This window comes from Microtus ochrogaster, unplaced genomic scaffold (assembly GCF_000317375.1).
Source record: "Microtus ochrogaster isolate Prairie Vole_2 unplaced genomic scaffold, MicOch1.0 UNK3, whole genome shotgun sequence".
In the NCBI taxonomy this organism is placed as follows: Eukaryota; Metazoa; Chordata; class Mammalia; order Rodentia; family Cricetidae; genus Microtus; species Microtus ochrogaster.
Genome location: NW_004949101.1, coordinates 5545239 through 5559137, shown reverse-complemented (window position 1 = coordinate 5559137; position 13899 = coordinate 5545239).

The following is a 13899-nucleotide window of genomic DNA, read 5'->3' as shown; positions in this document are numbered from 1 at the left end:
GAGGGAGAGAGAGAGAGGATATAAAAAGAGAGACAGAGAGACACGTGAGCACGCCAGGGAAACAGAGGAAAGAAGGCGGTGGGAAGGTCAGAGGTAATGGGAGTGGGTGTGGCTTGTCCCTTAAAGAGACGGGAAAGCACAACACAGGGTATGGGTCACTGCTAACTCAGATAATGGGGCACAGGATTTTTTTATACCTGTTTATTGACTTATTCCATTTATTGAGTAGTTTTCAAGATGATGGGTTTTCTCACTCATACCATCCAGTGGGGTCCAACAATCACTATGAATGTATCTATTACTTAACTCTTTTCAAAAACTATTATGAGTTTATGTATTTAACATAATTAGTGTATTTTCATTCCTTATGGCTGTTATCTTTATCAACAGTGGACCAAGGGAAAGCCTTCAAACTGCAAAACCTGTTGTATAATAGGAAGAAAGGGTAACTCTGGGAATCTAGGAGCCAGAACAGGTCAAGCAGTCACTTGGTGTTCCTCACTTTGGAGTGCTAAAATTATTTTACATGTTTCTACCCATCTCCTCTTTCTAAATACCTCTTATTTTAAAACTATGTCACCTAGCCCTAATTCGATCATTTTATTCTCTTAAATCCACGACTCAGTTTTCCTTATCTTTGCTTATGAGCTTCCTACCCACTGTCCCAGGCAATGCAAAACAGGAGCTCACCTCTCCACAGACTAGATTCCTAACCTCCATTCTCTGATGTGGTATAGTGTTAGCAAAGGCATTCTCGACCTGGCGTGGACCGCACCATTCAAATCAAGGAGGTAGGCCAGCTTAAACCAGGCAATGTATCAACAGTAAAAGCTATAGTGAGGGGCACGTCAGTCTTCCACAGTTTGGGTGAAGATTTTACCAAAGCAGCTTGATGTAACTGAAATGGAACTTTGAAATGCTAGAGGTTCTCATGCACAGTAATCGGGATCTGATCAGGGTGGGCAAATGGAGATGTGACTGCTCGTGGCCTTGCAGATCATGGAATCATTTTGACTACAGTGATAACAGCCGAGCAGATTCTCATCCTATTTATAAATATGGCTACTCAGGATGCATTCTGAGATGTCACGATGCCTTATGTTCTACTTTATGGAAACTTGCCTGCCGAACTCTTCTTGGGTTTCTTAGAAAGGGATCTGTCCATTATGGCACTCACCATCTCAGATGATAAAGCAGTCCTCCTGAGGAAGAGTTCCGAGGTGGATGCCGCCAGGGCACTGGAGAGCAGCAGTGAGCTGTGAACGCGGTACTTCTATGCTCTAATCTTCTCATCTCTGGTGTGCTGACGAGGGGCAAGAGACATCTGGAAACTGATATAGAAATCAGAGTCAGACAAATCCGAATACCATAGTGGCTCTTTCTCTGCAGGGGTTACATTCCCAGTTCTCCATGGATGCCTACAACCTCAGGCTGTACTCAGCCCCATGCACGGTCTGTTATGCTTTTTTATGTACATACTTGTCTGCGCTTAATCTATAAGTCAGGTCAGTGCATTAGTGGCTTTTCTCATCACTGCTGCCAAATATCTGACAAGAAGCAACTTAAAAGAGAAATATTTTATTTTAGTTTGTGGTTGGAAGGGATGAAGGCCACGATGGTGTGCAAGACATGGCAGAGTTCACAGCAATGGGGGCCTGAGCTTGTAACTCCTCAGATTTGACCCAGGAAGCAGCAGATTGATCTGATGAAAACTCAGTGAGCTTTATTTTCTAAACTCTGTTTTTTTCTTCAGCCCTCAACCCTGGGTTAGGACTGCCCACCTACGGGACGGGTTTTTCCCCTTCTAGAAACACGCTTGCAGATGCACTCAACACTGCTTCAGTAATGTCCTAAGCCATCTGAGCTATCCAAGATGGCAATCAAAGTTAACAACCACTTACAGGATGTGCTTGATAACAATCACTAGTAATAAACATAAGTATTATATAAATATAGTGCGATGAGATTTATGTGGCTGGGGCTTCTCCCTTGAAGGAGTCAAGACAACTTAATGTTTTTAAACTGTCATTATCCTCCACATGTAACCAAAACACTGGAAACTAACACCACAGATAAGGGGACCTACCGTATTGGCTTAGGATTAGTTAATTATGTTACAGTATGGACTTATGACATTGTTTTGTGCTGAGCTCTTTCTGATAACGAAGCAGATAATTTTTCAGAGCAGCTTGTGGAAAGGCAATTCTAGAAAGCCCTGTCTTGGGAGTCTGAAGAGTCTTGGGAGTCTCTTCACCTTCTGAAACCTTTCTTTCTTACAGATGCTCTCTTCAGAGTCCTGCGGTGTCACATGAGGAAACACAGCAAGCTGAATAGAGAGATTTCATTTCTATGACCAAGCAACCTGCTAATAAATTAGCCAATGGACCAATCCAGTCGTTAGACAGGGAAGAAGTCTAGCCAAGGTGGAGAGGCAGCAGGTGTTGGCTGGAAAGAATCCATAACTCTGCAGAGAATGGGAGTCCATCAATGGTGAGTAGCTCACAAACAGGTCAGCTGATGGCTCCAAGCTTGGGTTTCTTTCACATGAAAAGAAGACATAGTACAAGCTGTTTGTCAGGGCTCTGAAGAAGGTGCAAGGGCTTATGTGAAGGGAAGATGCCTGACCTACAGCATCCCAATTGGGCACTTGATATCTCTGTCTGTCTGCCTCTCTCTCTCTCTCTCTCTCTCTCTCTCTCTCTCTCTCTCTCTCTCTCTTTGTGTGTCTGCCTCTGTGTCTGTTTGCCTGTCTGTCTGTCTCCTCCACCACCACCCCACCCTGTGTGTGTGTGTGTGTGTGTGTGTGTGTGTGTGTGTGTGTATGTGCTAAGTTTCTATCCATATAGACATGCTATGGCTATAACAGCAGACACCCATCAGACAGGCTCCCTGTCTAGAGGACCAGGTGGTGAGAATGGCTGGGTGTGAGTTAGTGGCAGACTTAGCAGCCTTGGACCAACAATGCTGATTAACAGTTTAAAAGCATCAGGTACAGTACAGTTTACATATTTTCTGAGATATATTCACATATAAATGTAAGACTCATAATCCCCACCCCCTAAAAAAAAAAGATTACTGTGTTTCAGAAGCAAAGTTGTTACTGGTGTTTTAAAATAGAATCCTGGTTTTTGGAATATGCAGCAGAATACAAACAATTTGCTTCCTCCTATTTCCTTGCATTCTTCAAAAACTAAATACATTCAGGCATTAGCTAATATAGTCCAGATTTTATTCATGGATGAGATGACTTTTCTTCATGTTTCTCCCATGTTATAGTTGGAAGCACATTCAATTAAACAAGGTCTGAGTCCCTTCTGGTCAAATCCTGGTTCCAGTTTCACCAACTCTGGTCCTCTTGAGGAATTAGTAGTCAGACCTTCATAAAAGAGAGCATTGTACTTTGTTTCCAAACTGGGTTCTGTTAATGAGTTACACATGGCTTTGACTCTTCTCTTGTTGAGGAAATAGAACATCTTGAATGAATTTGTGGGTAGTGAGGAGTTTTAGTTTATTTTATGTTTCAATACCTAAATGACAGACACTGGGCAATTTTCAGAGGAATAAAGATTTGCTGGAGGTTGGGACATCAAGGTTGAGTCTCTTCACCTTCTGAAACCTTTCTTTCTTACAGATGCTCTCTTCAGAGTCCTGCGGTGTCACATGAGGAAACACAGCAAGCTGAATAGAGAGATTTCATTTCTATGACCAAGCAACCTGCTAATAAATTAGCCCATGGACCAATCCAGTCGTTAAAACAGATTCCTTGTAATCCAGTCACCTCCAACTTCTCACAAACACCATGGCCATATGTCTATGAATTGATTTTCCAATGCATGAAATTTGGGGAACACATTCAGTGCATAGGGCTATCTACAATGTCTTTTATGCTCTATCCTGGTAGTATTGCATGCACGTGTAAGGCTTCACATGTGTGTGTCTTTGTAGAATGGACAGAGCAGGAGAGGAACTAGGATTACACACTTGTCTGGTCTCTCTTTCTCTCTCTCTCTCTCTCTCTCTCTCTCTCTCTCTCTCTCTCTCTCTCTCTCTCTCTTTTTGGCCTTTACTTCAAGGTTAATAACCTACCCTACTCTGCCAAAAACAAACAAACAACCCAAGCGCCCCTAAATTTTTATCGTGTATGACAAGAAAGGCCGATTCCTTCCTTCTCCTTTGCGTGCATCAGTGTCAGCTGGGAACCAAAATGTGTAGTTCTCCCCTCAGGACCTCAGCTGATCAATGGCCATTACTTTGTATATTTCCATTAACTATAGAAAGATGAAGAGAGTCCTGGATGGCTTCCCATCAATGATGAGGTGCTCAGCCTTAAAGTGACATAAATCATTTGTCCTCTTAGCTCATGAACTAATGTTGGTCCTCTGTTCTCCACTAACCAGAAAAAGGCTAGGGAATGCAATGTTAGCACATGCCCAGAAGAAAAAAAAAAAACAGAATATAAAACGATTCCCAGTAATTAGCTACCACAGCCTGGGTTAAGGTTGTACATCTTTAGTGTCTTTTTTATGCATCTTATTTTCTATAGAAATGACCTTACATTAAAGACAGTTTATCATAATGTTCAAAAACAATCTCGCTCACCGATGTATAAACTATCACTACACAAGAAAGCACTGTGTGTTAATAGGAATGTTCTCTGTATTATCCACTATGGTAGCCACTGGCTAGTCTCTACCACTGGTGGTCACTGAGTGCTTGAAATACGACTAGGAGATCCAAAGAACTTTAAAGAAAATGCAAGTAACTTAATTCATTTAAATGTAAAATAATAACCAGTGACCAACAAATTAGACAACAGTTTAAGACTGCAGATGTTACATTGGATTTATCTTTGTCCAACAGCATTAATGATGTCATATATCACATTACATTTGGGATGCATTCTATAGTTTTCAAAATGGTTTCATCTATACTACCAGTCTCATATGTTCATCCCAAAAACCCTATGAAGTAGACAAGAAGTTAATGCTAATATTGTAATATACATATATATGAGATATGCAATACAATATTGCACATTAAGTGATTAGAGATATAGGAAACAGAAATCAAGTTCCAGACTGGGCAATGGAGCCTCACACCTTTAATCCCAGCACTCGGGAGGCAGAGGCAGGTGAATCTCTGTGAGTTCGAGGTCAGCCTGGTCTATGGAGCAAGTTTCAGGTCAGGCTCCAAAGCTACACAGAGAAACCCTGTCTTGAAAAACAAACAAACAAACAAACAAACAAACAGTAGTCAAATTCCAAGCAGACGTATGACATTGCACACCCTGCTCAGCACTATGCTCATCTCTCAATAAAATTTGAAGCAATGCTTGAAAATTTCACAACCTTTGAAGCAAACCTTTATCTTCTTCCTTAGAAAAACTTTTTAAAAAAAATAATAATAAGACCTCCATAGACCTTGGTGTGTGTGTGTTAACAGCTAGTCACAGAGTAAGTTTATGTTGTTAATTAGAGTCATTGATGATTCTGCCAGTTTAATATATAGATTTCTTTTTTATCTAATTAAATGAGATTAAGTTATGAAAATGTCTTTCCTGGGTGATTTCTTCAGTGCCCAGTAGAAAGGTTTCTTTAAGTAAGGATGTCTAGGACCCTAATCAGGACAGTCCCAAGCTGCCATAATTGGCTACTTGGGTGCCCAGTACATATCTGCTTTCATGGATTAGACTGAATTGGACATCAAAGTAGTAAAGATACACTTCATTCACATCCCATACCACAGGAACTTGAGAATAGCAGGAACTCGAAAAATGACTCAATTTTCTGCTAAAATTAAGAGCAATAAACATTATACATGTTTTCTAATGTCCAAATAAAGTAAGTGAGTGGATTTTTAAGAAACAATCTGATGCTAACACATCTTTTTATTTTCCCATATCCAGTTTAGATGTTATTTCAAAATCAAAAGTCAGTAAAAATTATGTGTAGCTGGTTTGGGCTGTAGCCGGCACCGTTAATATGACATGCACATATACACACAGATGCCCTGGCCCCTCCCCACGGAGCTAAATGGTGTGCCATTCTAAAAAGCACCCATGGACTTTACACAGCTATTCTGAACTCCAAGTGTTTATTTTCAAACTTTCTGACGGGCTCCCTCATTCCCTGAAATAATCAGGGCATCTATTCTTTCTGGGGAATGCAGCTAAGCTCCCAATGTATTTTCTAGTTTCTACTCTTACAAGCAGGGTCGGAGCTTTTGATTTTGATCTGTGGATTTGAGCAGGGGAGGGAGGCTCATTCTTTATTGTGTCTTGAGCCTTTGAATGCTTCAGTCACTGTGGCATATTGATTTTCTCAACTTCTTCAAATGAGAAAGTGCTCTTTGAATAGTAATAGGGGAGCCCTCTACACACCTCTGGAATAACAATCTGTCCACATCTGTATATGGAATAGCAATGTCTAGAGCGTTTCTCATACAGCTGGCACCTTCCTGGTATTTCACATCATCATCACCTGGTGAACTTCGTGATGCTCTCAAGTTGACCACATGTTAGCCAGCAGCTCCTTTTTTCTTTTCTTTTTTTTTTTTTTGAAAAGCTAGGGGTTAGCCTAACTTGTGTAAATCAAATGGTAGAGAAAGATAATCCACAAGACTCCCGTCGTTCATTATCTTGTAATCTGGGAGTTTGGGTCTCAGAATTGTATATTTGCTAATTAATAACTTTGGATATTTTTCATTTTTATTCCTGAATAGCATTCAATTAGCAAAGTCCCCTAAAGCTTGAGCCCTAGTGTGTAGCTATCCCCGCAGCCACGCTTTGAAAAAGACCACAATTGGTATGCATCACTCGATGCAAAAAGAGAAATTCCTGTGTCAAAGAGAGAAACAGCTTGTCTGTATTGCCCACCATGAAACGAGCAGAGGCAAAATTTGATTTCTAGGTTTTCTTAACCAACTCCCGGTGTCTCTGAACATACATATGAAGATGAGAAAGATGACGCGGAGATGATTGGGGTACCTCTGGCCAAGGCCGTGCTGAAGGTGCAACCAAAGTAAAAATTTCATACATGATGTATGCAAGTAATGCAGAGTTGAACTGAACAATGCAACGAACACCCACCGAATGAATGGCCTCAGTTTTACACTTAAGCATTTGAAATCATGACGTAAGCTGTTCTTTGAGGCCAGTTGGTTCCCAAGATACACACCACAAGCACGGGGGTGAGAAGACCCAGACACCAGCACGTTTTAAGTCGTGAGGTGGTTCCAAAAGCCCAGGTGAGTCTGAGAACCAATCTTTAGTAGAGACTTCATTGTGAGTTCCTTGGAAAAGTCAGACTCTGCAGCATGGAGGGGACAATGCCAGAGGGATGGAGAAGACGCAGCTACCAAGTATGGAATTTGCCTCCAGGCAAAATGCTTTATTGCTAATCTTCGCTACAATCGCACAGAATCGATAATTATAGTTTGTCTAATTGGTGGGCCTTTCTGAAAGAGCTGTGTTTCAGACACTTCTCCACAGAGATTCCTGCTCTCATTGTTGTTAGCTTACCTTCTTGCAGTTCCACAAATATGTTCTTAACAAACTCCTTAATGTTGTCTCAGTCAAGGAATGTGAAGATGGCATATTTCCGGCTGAGGACCTGGGACACAGCACCTCGTTCACACGTGGAACCTGGCCTGCTTGTTGCTCTCTCGCACCCTCTGTGAGCAAACATGTGACCGGAGTTGCTTATGGTCATCTGAGTAACCACCTCCTTGCATTTCTTGTTTCAGTCTATTTGCTGCTGCTAGGTAATCTGTAACGAAAAGAAAATAGTTCTTATAATATTGGAAGCTGAAATGATCAATATTAAGGTCCCGGTGTCTGCTGAAGGCTTGCATACACCACATACCCTGGCAGAAGACAGATGGACAAGCAGACGTGTGAAAAAGAGAGAGGATGGGGATGAAAATTATCCTATCCTATCAGGAGCTCTTGTGGTAAATAACTCACTCCTGTGATAGCAGCATTAGTTCACTCAACAAGCCGGAGCCCTGTGGCTTAATTACCGCTTCAAGGTCATACATCTTAATACTAGCATGACAGCAACTGCGTTTCCACACGACTTCTGGAGGACATAATAAAACTTCCCTTTCATCTCGGCTTCAGTTGCCTTTTCTCTTCCCCCTGCAGCAGGGGTCTGGAGCACTGGACAGGACTGTGGAAGGAAGTCTTCTGTAGTGCTTGAATTTCAAGGGGTTCCTGCTAAGACAGCCTTATGATAGCCCAACATATTCTGAAATGCCAGCATTTGTTGGGATAAAATGCTTCACAGTTCGTGGTCTTTTCCCCATTCCCTTGTCTTTGCTGCCTCCTAGGATAATTCAATTCTGACATTTTCTTTGGCATTGACATAATTTTATCTCTAGCGAGTCCTATCTTCCTCCCAAGCCTCAACTTCTACATTTATAGAATGAAGTGGTTGAATTACCAGTTACTCTTTATGTTTAAATTTTCATTTATTATTTTTTGGGGGGTGCATGTGTGTGCCATGGGGTGGGTGTCAAAGAACAACTTTATGAAATTGGCTCTCTTTTGTTATGTTTACATGGTTTTCAGAATTGTCTGGAAGGCGCTTTTGCTCTCTGAGCTATGTCACTGGCCCAATATATGTGCTTCTGTGCTCACGTATTAAATAGCTTCCTGTCTAAGTGGTCACGAGGATAGATGATCTCTTGAGACCCCTATGAGAAAGCAGCCCTGAAAACAAAAAAGATGTGATCACTCCAACTGAAAGAAATAATGCTCGTAGACTGTGAATGGCAATAAGATAAATGTACTCTAGAAGAATAGTTTAAACACCGCAAAAAACACCAACTCTAGAACTACAAAAGAATGACAAAGCAACTTCTGCAGCCCACACGGGTGACAACTGGATTTGTTTAATTACTAGTTACATCTTTAAAGCTCCTCTCTATCGACAAGAATTATCCAGATGCCCATGCACGCAGCAAGAAGGCAGCCTTCAAAATGTAAAGGAGAGAGGCTGCAGCCTCTCCAGCACCCTGATTGCGGACTTGTATTACCCCAAATTACAGGAAAGAAACTCCTCTAAGCTACCCAGTCTGTCACTTTACTGCAGCACAAGCGCACACAAGCCTAATGAATTCGCACTATGGTGTCACAAGTTCTTTCTTTCCTTCCCTTTTGTGACGATTACTTAGTCGTTTGCGTGTGCTGGGTATGAAGTACTACACCGCACATATGAAGGTCAGAGAGCAACACCGGGGGAGTCTGTTCTTCCATCCTATTATGTGGTTTGCAGGGATTGAATTCAAAAATTCAGAAAGGACCGAACTCAGGTCATCAGGTTTGGCTGCAAGTGCCTTTTGCAGCTGAGCCAGCTCTCTGGCTTTGTGTACTGTTTCGTCAGAGCATCACAGCCAGCTTCTACCAACTGAGGAGAGACAATCTTAGTTTTTGGAAATTTGTGTGTTGGTTTATAAAACAGTTGTTTTAAAAAAACAAGGTCGTTCCCATGTAAAATAAATTATCTTAACAACAAATTAATACAACAACAAGGTAGTACTCCAAGCCTGTTGGCTCCTGGTTATTTTAAGGTTGCCTGTGTTCTGCAGATTGTTGTTGCTTGCTGAATTATATGGTGGAAATGTGTCATGGTGATGTGTGGCTGTAACTTTTCCTAGCTCCTGGTCTGGTAATGTCACATTGGCAGTTCAGAACAGTCCGTGGGATGAGTACTTAAACCATGGAAACAGACAAAAAGGACAATAAGGTTTTGCTGCATCATGCTTTCTCCCAAAGAGCTTGTTAAACATTGATCAACAAATCCCCATCACAAAGTCCCCTAGAAGGATAGGTGTAAGTAAACGTAGGCTCCCAAACCCATAAACGCTCACAACCCAAACTGGAGACTCCTATAGTAACTGGGTCCCTTGATTCTTGGATTCTTTCCATTATACAAACACGCCTTTCCACACATATAAGCAAAGGCTATACATATGTGGATAAGCTGACCAAGCATCCCAGAAGCCAGATTCAGAAAAGCCCGTGCATTTGGTCAGAGGGTAAGGGTACACACACTGCCTCCTAAATTTCTCTGCCTAGCGCAGTCATTGTGCAATTCTAATACTCAATAGAGTGAAGGCCGAAGGCTATAAATTCCAGGCACCAGGGAAAAGCCTGGGAGGAACGGGCTCTTTTTACAACCTCGGTTTGCAGTCTGCAGTAAAATACTTTAATTGCTACTCAGCGTAGGATTTGCCTGTGTGTTTTTCTAGCATGGTGAAGATTAACAAGGAGCAGGAGGCTGAATCCAGGCACCTTTGAGGAGCTGGCGGAGAGGGGAGCGGGCAGAGCAGAAGGCCCAGATCATTTGAAGACGGATTTACAGAAATAGGAACTGGAACTGAAAACACAGCAGGAGGTCTTCAAAATAACTCCGGAGAAGTTTCTCTGATGAGCTGAGGCAAGTCAGCAGCTTCCACACACTGCACCCGTCCTCATAAATCAACAAGACTCACAGCGCTGCAAGACGGCTCCCGCTATGCAGAAAAAAAAAAAAATGGACCTGCTGCAGCACCATAAAGGGTCCTCTGCATTGTTTTGCTCAGGCACCTTTTGTCCTTAGTAACTGGGTACACAGAAGTTCACGAGAGGCTAAATCCTATTAGGCTGTGAAAAAAAGCAAACTTGAGGAAGCCAGTTTTCCTTAGAAATTTTTGAAAACTAAAATATAGTCTGCAGCCTCTGAACTCAAGTGTATTACAGGCTAATATGCACCTACATTGTTCTAATAATCCCAGCGCCTCTGTCCCATCCCAGAGCATATGATTCGGATCTGCCAGAAGCATTTGGATTTTGAATAGACTTTCACCAGTGAGCAAATTGGAAACCCCTACTTTAGAATCTTCCTATTCAAAGTGTTTGCTTGAGTCCGAGGACCAGCAACTTCAGCATCACACAGGAACTTGTTAAAAATGCAGAACTCCCATCCCCGGTGGACTCATCTGCATTTTAAAAAGGCGATTCAATGCTGCAGAACTGAGATTACCTAAAACCCAGGGAAAACAAGCAGCCTGCCATCCTTGCAAAAGACAGTGTCCTCTCTTCCTTACTCCAGGCTTGAGATATTTTATCTCACATTCCCCATAGTCAGGCAGGGCTGACTCCTATGGATGGTCCTTTCAAATCAAACCTCCCTTTGGCCCCAGGGTATCATCCGGAGTCTCCCGAGATCTGTGCAGTAGCTGCAGCAGCCTCTGTCCATCCTCGCTGCTGTGACTGCAGGAATAAATCCTTCACTGCCTCTGTACAACAATGACTCTCTATTCCCGTCGTTACAAATGTGCACGTCTCTGTCTCCAAAGACATAGTGCACCTGGCTCTCAGCGACCCGTCCGAGCCAGTTTCCTACTATTCTCCCCATGTGTCTCACTGGCTCTGGTATGTCTTTCAACTGTATCAAAGAAGGTATCCCGAACCTCTGCCTCTTAGCGCTTCAAAATAAATTTCATTTCTGTCTTCCTGTTGCCTTTCTAAATCTTATTCGTATTTCAAAAGTACTTCCTTTTACCCTAAACACCTGGCAGTTACAGTCTGATACACTTGATCATCAGGTGCGCATCTCTTACTGTTACCAATTCTCATCTACATGGGACCAAGCTGAACATGAGTCTCTACAGGAGGAATGAGCACAGACTAAAGCTGAACCTGAACCCTCTGTTCAGAATAGGTCTGTACTCACCTGGACTCGCCAGAAAGAAGAATGCTGCTACCCCATCATGGCGATGATCATATTTGAGCTTCAGGCTTATAAGTCAGAGATAGTGTTTTTGCCTCTTTTAGGAACCCTTAGCATCTTGGCAAAGGTCTTTCTGGGCTCATCATTACCATCACATTCAGCAGGTAAGAATTATGCTAGATGACAGAGGTGATGGGGTAAACAGTTGCAGGTCAGGATACAATAACAGCAATAATAGCTACTCTCTACAAAGGCTTTATATGCGTCAAGAACTATTCTATATGTCTTATTTTTCCTTATTTTTAAAAAGTTATTATTTTATAATAAAAAATAGTTGTAAAAATTAAAACAAATCATGAATTAGCATAAGACACTGGCTTTTGTAAACACTAGCCAGAGTCAGGCCTAATTTGCCACTCTAGTATATTCTTTAGGTTCCTTATCTGTGCCCACTAGTTTCCCTGTAGGCATAATTTTCATCCCACCAGCCAGCTCCCAAAAAGCCACACAGAGACTTACTATTAATTATAAATACTCGACTTATAGCTTAGGCTTGTTACTAACTCTTACAACTTAAATAAACCCATATTTCTTATCAACATTTCTACCATGTGGTTCAGTACCTTACTTCAACATGGCATGCCCATCTTGCTTTCCCCTGTGTCTCCTGGCAACTCTGCTATAGTGGCATTTCAAATGTATTTTAATAAATAAAGACTGCCTGAAGATCTGAGAGTAAAACAGTTCCACTGGTCAGCCTTACAGACCAGATTACGGTAACACACACCTTTAATCTCAGTAGCCATAATGACACACACCTTTAATCCCAGTAACCACACTAGTTGCCATAGAAGCTGAGTGGTGCATGCCTTTTAAGATGGTGGTGCACACCTTTAATCCCAGCCCTAGAGAGGATTATAAAATGGGAGGAAACAGCTCTCAGACAGAGTCTCCTTCTGAGATTCCAGAAAGCAGGATCACCATTTCAGACTGAGGTTGAGGTAAGAGCCAGTGGCTGGCTGCTTTGCTTTTCAGATCTTCAGGTTGAACCCCAATTTCTGACCCTGAGTTTTATTAAGTGTGCTTCACTCTACCCTTCTTCATCCCAGCTCTCACCACGCTGCAAATCCCACCTACCCTCCTACTGCCTAGCTATTGGCCATTGAGCTCTTCATTAAACCAATGAGAGAAACGGATCTTCATACTGTAAAACAAAAGACTATTCTAGAACCACTTCCCAAGCAAAACTATTATGTTGACATTGGGAAAATGGGTTTCCCCTTGCCACATTATTCAGGTTCTCTTCAAACATCTTAAGTCTCTTAATCTACCTGCCCCAGACTCCACAATAGCTGGGACTAGCGACACAGGCCACTGTGCTAGCTCACTCTGGGCTTTATTATTGTCATATATGTGTAATACTGACTGCTGGTTTTAGAATTTAGTTGAATTAAGAACATTCACACTTTGTACATCACACCTCTCCATCGCCAGAACTGCATTGTTCTAAACTCAAATCCTCCCGCCAGCCTCTGTCAACCGTCATTCTTCTTTCTGTCTTCTGGTAAAGTGTAAATGGAATCGCTAGCTGTTTTTCCTTTTGTGACTCTTATTCACTTAAGTAATGGCTTTAAGGTTCTTCCATGTTGTAACATATGCCAGAATTTCCTTAATAAGGCTGAATAATAGTCCATTGAAAACATATTTTCACACTTCACTTGTCCATTTATCTGTCCATGGACACTTGGGTGCTTTCATCATGTAACTGTTTGAGAAAATGTGAATATAAAAACGTCTAATCTGATTTTCATAATAAACACTTTAGGGTTTTATCACCCAACTGTGCATCTCCATGTGCCTTTAAAAAAACTCTTTAACATTCCTTAAAGTCTTTATTTCTTTCAGCGCCCTTTTAATCGACAGTTTTGAGAAGTTATGCCTTGTACTGACAGGTGCTATGCCGTAGGTATCTTTGGCATCCCCATTACGAAGATGAGGACATTGGGGTTTTTCAAAGCCAACAAAAAGTGGTGGGTAAGACTAATGAAGTAAATGAGAACTCTGAGATACAAGTACACACACACACACACACATACACACACACACACACACACACAAAGGCTATCTATGTGCCGGGACTGGAGAATGTATACATTTGCAGATAGGAGAAGGAAGACAGAACTTG